Genomic DNA, 9320 nt, shown 5'->3' with positions numbered 1-9320 from the left:
GAGCCATTCATTTTATTTATTTTTTTCAGATTTTCTCTTGTTTTTTGAAACATTTTCTTTTTCATTTTTTTCGAATCATTTTGGTTTGTGGATTTTTTTCCCTAAAACTTTGTTTTTTTATTATTCGATTTTCATTTTTAATTGTCATTGAGATCTTTTGTGCTGATTAATTTCTTTATGTGATCTAAGTTATGCTTTTGTACACTCTTCAAAAAAAAAAATCTTAACCTCTCAACATTATCCGTATCTTCTAATATCTTCTAATATGATTTGCTTTACTTGCTTTAAATGAAAAGTAATCTGCCAATAAAACTAGTAGAATTTGTCTTAGTAAGATTTATTAAAATAAGTTATGTCCTGCTCTCTTTAAGCTAAATTTAACATTTAACCCTTTAAACATCTTCTATGTATAAAATATGATCAAAGTACAGACCAACCGTATATTTTATAAGAGGGAAGTCATAACAGCTACGCTGTTTCAAATGTCAACAAAGAACATTGTGTGTTTTGCTGTCATTGATTAGGTAGGCAGGGGACAACAATTATGGAGTAATCCAGGATGCAGCTGCATTCATACTTGTGATTTCTGACAGCTAAATCTTTACTAGTAATGTTGTATAGTAAGTCCATCCATCGATATGTCATCTTGGTATACACCATGGGCAGTTATTAAGGCCACAACAAAAACAGTCATGCACTGTCACACATACTCCCACGATCAATTTGGAATCAACAGATGATGAATTACAAAGTAAAGTGCACGTTTCAGACAGTGGGTGGAAACTGAGGATCTAAAGGAAAAGTCGCAGATGCTTGTTGAGAACATGGCATGGCTGAGTTATGTCAGTGTGAAATCACTAAGATTCCCTTATTTTTCAACTGTAGTAGAAGCATGTTTTAACACTGTAACACAAAAAGCTGGTCAAAAACGTCACACGGTAAGTTTAAAGGAATTGTTCTCAATGACCAAAAGAAAGTCTGTTTGTCCAACAAGCAAAACAAAAAACACAACAAAGGTTCAAAAATGACACATTTACTAAATTATTATTTCAGTCTCGCAAAGAAGCAGCCTGCATCTCACTGTGTTACAAAAATAACCATTCAAAACAATGACTGTCCTGTTGGTGTTCAACATTAAGATACACAAGTATGACATTGAAGACTTAATAACAATTGTTTACAATAAAAGTAGGGGTTATTCTAATGATTAGAAATTTCTACATCAATCCCAGACATCTCGCCCATTCTTTCAATTCATCCTAACTTCCTTTATGTGTGGCTCCTTTTTTATACATTATTGAGCTTAGAAGTGGGTAATGTGAGGATCTGAAAATATTATACATGTATAGTTTTAGAAGATTCCACAATGGCGTGATGGTAATCCTGTCAACACAGAAAGAAAGTCCAGGTTTGAACCCAAGCTTGAACCTTCTGTTGGTTCAAAGCATGCACGATTGGTCCTTTTGACTGTCCTTGGAAGGTACTGTGAGTGATTACTGCCATTTGATGGACTACTAACCTCTCCAGGGCATTATCTGCCTCATGTCTGATGACTCATCTGACCCTGACCAGGATGAAGTGAGTATAGAAAATGAATGGCCAGATAAATTAATGCATGGAAGTACAGACATTGAGTTGATGTGTAAGAAAGGACATCGTAGATTGGGTAGATGGTTTAGAAACCATTCGTTACTGACATACGGTTTTAACTCAGACATTTGATTCCTTAGGCTTTGTGCATCATGTCCAACAGCCAACAGTCTCAATTCCTCCTCGAGTCAAACTCAGTCTCCAGGAACCCTTATTTATAACGGTCTCTAAGCGCAAAAAAGTTGCTTAAACGAGGTAGAAGTGTGAGACACACAACTTAGATACCAGTATTTATAGAAAAGAATACATGAATATAAATAAAGAAGAAATTATCTGCCAACATTTTCCAATCACCGCAAGACTATGCATAAGACAGTGCAAGGTTTTCCACAGCAATAGGGGATTTTTCAGGATAAAAAACCAAATATTTTGTGACAGATATGACTCACATTGACATATGTCAAAATCCATTTGTGGGCTGATGCTCTGCTTATTTCCCCATAAGGTAAGCAATATTGACGTGGTCCAATGGAATATTTTGGAATCAATGATCAGAGATAAAAATCTGTAGGAGTGACAGTGTGAGACACGTACCAAAGAGCATCTGTGAATGACTGAAAATATGCTGTTGCATGTGTTGACGTTTCATAAATGCGTCACACAGCAAAAATACACAACAATATTTTTCTATGGCAAGTTTTTACGATTACTGGCAAACTGTCCAAGATGGACTCCACCTTTGCTCTCAGTGGCTGGATAAGCTCCAACAACTCCAACTATTTCTTTGTCTAGTTTTGGTGTCAATGACAACGGCACCAAAGGCCTTTGATTGGCAGGTGATCATGATATCGATGGCTCTAAACAGTTTAACAACTACCAACCTTGTTTCCCTTGTATATGATCACTTTTGAAAATGTCCTTGTTAACATCATATTTGGCTAAAGTGTTGTGGTAGGTGAAGAACTGGACAAAAGCAGGTCCAAAAAAATCACTCAGTGATTTATTTGGACACAGTCTGTTCATGTTCATCTATACTATAGGCACTGTTTATGTCTCAGTTGATGCTGTCCCCAAACAGAAGAATATTTCACTACAGCTTGGCTTAATGCTACAGATTGCCGTAGATCCCATAGATTACCAAAGACAAAAAGTCATATTCCACAATTGCAACAAGAAACCATACTCTGAGTATTAAACTCATTTTACTAAGTTAGAGATGACTTGTTTAAAAAAAGAACTTGAGAAATTCCCCACACTGTACAGTATAAGCAAGCAAGTTTTACTCTCATCTGCCATCTCCAAAAATAATGTCATGTCAACATTCAATAGGCGTGTATTGCACTATTGGTCAATAAGGCAGAGCACAGCCTCCATAAAGGTGATAAAAAAAACAACTGGAAGACACAGATACTGCACTGAATGTTCAAAGATATGATGTATCAAGTATATGGATGTACATCTTGTCATTTACATCATACAGTAATGAAGAGCTGAAACAGATAATCACAAGACCTCATATTAAAACCTAATCATGTTGTGCTCAGACTCATTAGTTAGTGGTCAAATGAAGTGGCTGCTCATGGTCATCTTTCATTATATCAGCAAATACATGCAAGAAATAGGAAACTGAAGGAGAAGCACGAGAGAAAGTATGTGTGGAGACGTCTTTATGTGTGTGTGTGTGTGGGAGAACTGAAATGCAAGCATCATCCCACACACAGAAGGTGACGCAACACCTCACAGTCTCAGTATCTCACAAGCAATGCACCAGCTATTGCTGCGGCGCAGCGTGTGTTTGTGTGTGTGCATGTGATCACCAGTGAAGCGACAGTACTCATGTCATGATTCTCTTTTTCTTTGACTCACTTTCATTTACTTCTCTGGCTCACACACATCAAATATGTTCTCTTTGGTTAACTGGATAGAACTATCACCATGACAACAGCTTATTTTAGGTGGAGTGTTGGCCTGCTGAAGAGAGGAGGAGTTCATTACCTACTATAGACTTAAAGGAACTGAACTGTAGACATAAGCATTGGCCCCGACCACTGAGAGTATCCCTTTGTCTTTAGAAAGCAAAGGAAAAAAGTCACTTAAAGTCATTTTAAGTTCTCAAACTTCATTAGAAAAAATACTTTTTAAAACTTCTTCTTCTTTTCCTTTCGGCTTTTCCCTTCAGGGGTCACCACAGCGAATCAGTTTCCTCCATCTAAGCCTGTCTTCAGCATCCTCCACTCTAACACCAGCCACCTTCATGTCTTCATTTATTTAAAAATACTTTTTAAAACATAACATAAAATTAATGAATTGTTGATTAAGTTGGATCACTGTAGAGTACAAATATCAAGCCTATCATAACTTCTCCAACATATAGCTAACTGACCCAAGACGTCATTCTTGGTTCCCTGCTGCTTTCAAACAAGTCCGAACATGCTTGTTTTCAGGCCATTAATTTTACCCTTCACAACAATTGGATTTTTATTCTCATCTAACATTAGCACAGTCAGCATTTGCTTTGCTTCATCCAAAAATAACCCACAAACGGCTTTATTCAAACAATATGGTGTACCTTTGGGCACAGGGAGGTGAAATTCGGTTACAAAATTTACAATAAAAAATTACAAACAAGCATTTCTTTAAATATCAAAGTTGTCACAAGAAAATAATGGATTCCACAATGTAACAGTCAAATAAATTACCTAAAACATGTAAAAATGGTAAAACCTGATAGAGGATGCTACTGTGATAATGTGAACTAACTGGCACCTCTGATCTAAACAAAGCAGCTGTGTATTTAAAGACACTGAGGGAGTGGATTGTTTCCTTGGCAGGAAGAGGGTAATGAGCAATTCTATACAGCATCTGGGTGGTGCTTGGGGAAAAGTGGGCTGATCTTTATTGTATAAACACATTATCTCTTGAGTTTTTATAACAAGGCTCCTACACATTTTCCATTTTGAAATCCATTAATCCGACCAACTAATAGCTTTTACTTCTTTCTTCTCAGCATAAAGCTAGAGCTTTCCTCACCATACGACGAACAAAAAGCGACCTCTACCAACACATCTGATTAAGGATAAAGCCTCCATACCACACATAGTTGGGCTGCCTTGAAAGCAAAAACAACACACAATGTAAAAATTAAAAAGATATTTTTTCTGGAAGATGCTTAGTCATCGAAGTAGAAATTTAAAAATGTAATTTTAAAATCTAACCAAAGCACTTTCCACATAGTATTTGTGTGTACTGTACTATTAAACAAAAAACAAACTGTTTTCTGTAGCTGTCAATCTCATATTTCAAATCCAGAGTTTTGATCTGTGTTCAGTTATTTCTGGAACAACGAGGTTATTGTTTTTTGATTCAGATGTGTATCATCCTTCATAATAAGTTACTTGAGTCTCTTACTTCCCTGTATGACTCTGAAATTCCTCCAAATCTCAATTTTCCTGATGACCAAAACTTTAGATTTCTTTAGTTATCTATTAGTTTGATGTCTAGGTGTTTCTAGTTAAAACTTAGCTGTCACTTAAATTTAAGTGACACTTTCTCTGCACTATCTTGTCGAGGTGCTTAATGGTAAAATGTTTGATTGCTCAAGATTGCTACCTTGTTTCAGTCTCTTTTTATGATAGCTGGTTTGTCACCTCTATTTTTTTCTAGGGGGAGAAGCTGGCAGGCCTTCACAGTGTTATATTACCTTATACTGCAGTAGGATAGCAACCTGTTTCTCAGTAGTGTTTCAACCCAAATGTGTTTTCTTGGTTAAATATGGAGCCCTGGTTTAACAACAACAACATCATAAGTCTAGTTTACTGTTCCAGGACAACTACTTACTCTATTGCAGGTAAGTAGGTCTTTTTTCACTTCAGTCTGTTATGGATTTGTTTTTCATTTCCCTCCGTAATCAGGTCCAGGGATATTGTTGGCTGTAACCTGACATCGGCAACTTCCCCAATTGAAAAATGTAACAACTTTTTAAGTCCTCCTAATCCCAAAGTTGCTATGCAGCCATGAAAGCAGCTAGTGCTAGTTGTGAATTAAAAACACAGTAGGTTAATCTGAAGTTCTATTAGGGGCAAATGTGAGCCAAAAAGGACATAAAATCTGAGCAATAACAAAACATTGAATACAAATGTATGGCTTATCAAAAGTAGCAAGATTTACTTTTTACGTTTTGTGATCCTATTTTTCTCTCATTCCTTAACAATCCTCTCTGTGTTTTAACTTTTACACTGTTTCCTCTAAGACCGCTCCATCCCTCTCTTCACCCATTTCCTCTTACCACTAAAAAACCTCTTGCAGGCTCTTAAGAGCCTTTTTTTTTCTTTTAATGGGGGAAGGATGACCATCCATTTTTCTGTTTTACCACAAATCAATTACACAGTAATTAGGTGGTTAAAGGGCATAAAAGCACTGCGTGCTTCCACAAGTAAAATTACTGTTAAAATGTAAAGATGTTAACAAACAGGTCATAAAAAGTTACTTTTTTTTATTAAAATAGCACAATCACCCAACAACAACAACAAAGTCAGAGCTCGTAAAACCTAAACAGAGAGATTGACCGAGGCCACCATTACTATTAGGTTGTTTTTGAGAAAGAAGGTAGTAAGAGGTGAAAATGTGTCTATTTTAGACAAAAATATTCAGCTATGGATTAAACATGTGCAACCCATCAAATTGCAACTAAGGAATCTTACAAACGTGTGCAGCTATTTAGTTTACTAGAGTAACAATAATAGTAACAGTACTACATGTTTAACTGTAGGCGTGTATTTTATGACACTCAAGTCAGTGCTGTATTGATTAGAGCCATAGGATGGAAATATCATGAAGCTTTTTTTTAAGAGAATCTGCTTTATATCCTGAAATGATATTGCAGTCATCAGAAAGTAAGAAGTAACTGAATAATAGCCAAGCACAGAAAAAACAAACAAACAAAACATTTGCCAATTTAATGGCTACCTTTTCCAATGCATCAAACTGTAGATCTGTCAGTAACCGTAACAGCACAGCAGGATGGAGAACACTATGGAACCCCACATTTTAGGAGGTATTTTTCAGTATTACATGTTTAACTTAAATTCTTTTGAAACAGTTTGTTTGAAGAATATAAATCAAAGAAGTGATTCATTTCCAGCTCTAAGACAGTAAGTTAGAACAGCAAACAAGTGCATGTATTAGAAGCTCCTGTAAGAGCATCAATACACCATTATATCTTCCCAGAGCCATTAGTTGTTTGTTGTTGCATTAAAATTTAAAATGTTGAAACTCAGCAGAAAGTACTGTAGTCACCCTTTGACACACAGAAACCAATGCATATAGGGAAAAGAAAGGATAGACCAGGACAAAGAGCTCTCAGAGAACTTTCACACCACAACAGTCCAGCAGACTTGGTTTATCTTTAAATTTCACGCAGGATTTGGGGTGTAAACAAGCACTAAGCAGGTGGGAAGGAAAACACAAGATGGAAAATTGGCTAACCCTGGGAAAAAAAATGCCTGCAACCTTCTTTTCTACTCAATATGCACAGCCTACTTCTGTGCTTTAGGATAGCTAGTTCATTTTCACACTGTTGTTTGTAATTGTTTTTAAGCGGAACAGATTTTGTTTGGTCCACACCAGCCAGAGTATGGCCAAGTTTTCACACTTGCCAAACAATGCAGACTATCCAAAGAAAGACTCTTTTCAAAGGAGAATCATGGGAAACAAATACATTATTTTTTTCTTGCTTCTTTTGTTAAATCAACAAACTCTAATGGTGGGAAAAATAAACATAGTGCAGAAATTGAATGACCACATGTTCTAAACTGGAAAAAGACAAAATAATTAGTTATCAAATATAATAACAATAAACAATAAAAAGTTTGAACCAAGTGATTTTAAGATTACTTTTGAGTTCAATAACATATATATTTATACAATTATGTATTACATACTTAAAATACTGTTATCTAATTTTATTTCAGTGCCTACTTCAGTCAAAAAGGAGTCTGAAATTGAAATTCATCTCTCTAAGCCTCGCCTTTTAGAAACAGAGTCAAACACCATGACAAACATCAGCACTTTTTATCTTTTTTTTTTCACCTGAGGCAGAAGCATAATTTTAGACGATGCTTTGTCAATATTTAATACACAACATCAGGACAGAGGTTAGGCTTGTAGTAGTTTCATAACAGGCTAAGTGTTCTTCCGCAGAGGAAGTTTGTCTTCCCAAAGACAGGCGGAGTGCAAGGCACAGCATCGTAAATACAAACCTCTTATATTAATTAGCAAGACACTAAAGATTTCTGCAAGGGCAGAGAACGAACTCTGCAGTCCATAAAAAGTGGTCAGGGCAATTACTTTTAAAGCAATTTGGATTTGATATTTAACCACAATTATTTTTTATTTATTTTCCTAAAACTGAGTCATTGTGGAAGAGTGAAGAATTGTTCCTTTATTTAGGAAGAGATTGCCCTTCTACTCTTTCAAAAAAAAAAAAAAAAAAAAAACGCATCTGTCAATAACATTAGTTTTTAACAAAATTACAAATAGATGTGGAGAATCTTGGATTTTTTCTCACAATTTTTTTGATCATTGCATAGTCTGATTTTAGGATTAATAACCTAGATTAGGAAAATCTCTCCTCAAATATAAATGATCAAGAATAACTAACTTCCCTCATGGATGTACTTATACTAGAAAAGTCTTGAATGAATGGACTAAATAAACAGCACCTGAATGAAACATATTCTTTGATATTTCATAGTTGATAAAATATGAAAGACTGGTAAAGAAAAAACAATTTTTACAAGTAACATTGATTGTTTTACACAACTGTTGTTGAGCATATTTCTATTCAGTTCTTTTGTCTTCCCTTTGTGGAAAAAAAAAAACATTTATCGTAATTTGGGATGTAATAATTAATTGATGAATGTATTTCTATTCTGATGATCCAACCAGATATATCTGTCAGATGTAAGTTGTTTATCAAATTGAAATGAATTGAATCCACCTATACCATTAAAAAAAATCAAAATGAGATAAATTAATAACTGAAAATTGAATTTTGATTGAGACATGGTGGGTTTATTTTACTAATAACCTAAAAATGACCACCACAGCAGACAACACACTTCACCTGCAGTGTTCAGTACAAGGTATTTATCTCTGAGTCACACTGGTTGAAGTTTTGGCTGAGGATTTCCTGGATTGCTTTTAGGTCAGTGAATCTGATCGAATTGAATCGTTCAAAATGAGCCAATATCTACTAAGAATCTGATCGTCAACCACAAATTATGATATGAATCGAATTGTTGTTAAAACGAATTGTTACCCGCCTAATTTTGATGTATGTTTTTATAAACTTATGGTGGATGTAATTAGAGACCAGGCAGTAAAAAAAAACAAAAGTGTTGACATAATGTGTCATGGAGTTATGTTAGAATCTTATAAACAGAATCATAGAATCAGATCAGATCCATCAAAGAATAATAAAACATTTTTTAAAGATTAACAAAAGTTTCTCCAAAATAATGTTTATGCAATGCCTCATGTGACTTTTCATGTTGCTGTGCCTATATTAGACATTTTTATCAAGTAGTACACTAGTTGGTAATAGAAACAGAAGCAAAAAGCTGAAAAAAAGAGAGAACAGTTTTTACAATTCCTTTTTCAAAAATTATATGTTTTAGAGGAACCATGACTTTATAAAACCTTTTTGCATGGTAGTTCCCTTTTCTGTCAGT

General features: G+C 35.0%; 1 protein-coding gene across 6 annotated transcripts in view; it reads right to left on the bottom strand.

The window, feature by feature from the left end:
* LOC112150267 (discs large homolog 1-like protein) overlaps positions 1-9320 on the bottom strand; it is a 101032-nt gene that overhangs the window by 50140 nt on the left and 41572 nt on the right. The gene's annotated exons all lie outside the window — the stretch shown is intronic.

The sequence above is a fragment of the Oryzias melastigma genome, linkage group LG4, assembly GCF_002922805.2.
Source record: "Oryzias melastigma strain HK-1 linkage group LG4, ASM292280v2, whole genome shotgun sequence".
NCBI lineage: Eukaryota > Metazoa > Chordata > Actinopteri > Beloniformes > Adrianichthyidae > Oryzias > Oryzias melastigma.
Note: the sequence above shows the minus strand (reverse complement) of the source record. Positions and strands in the feature narration are given on the sequence as shown.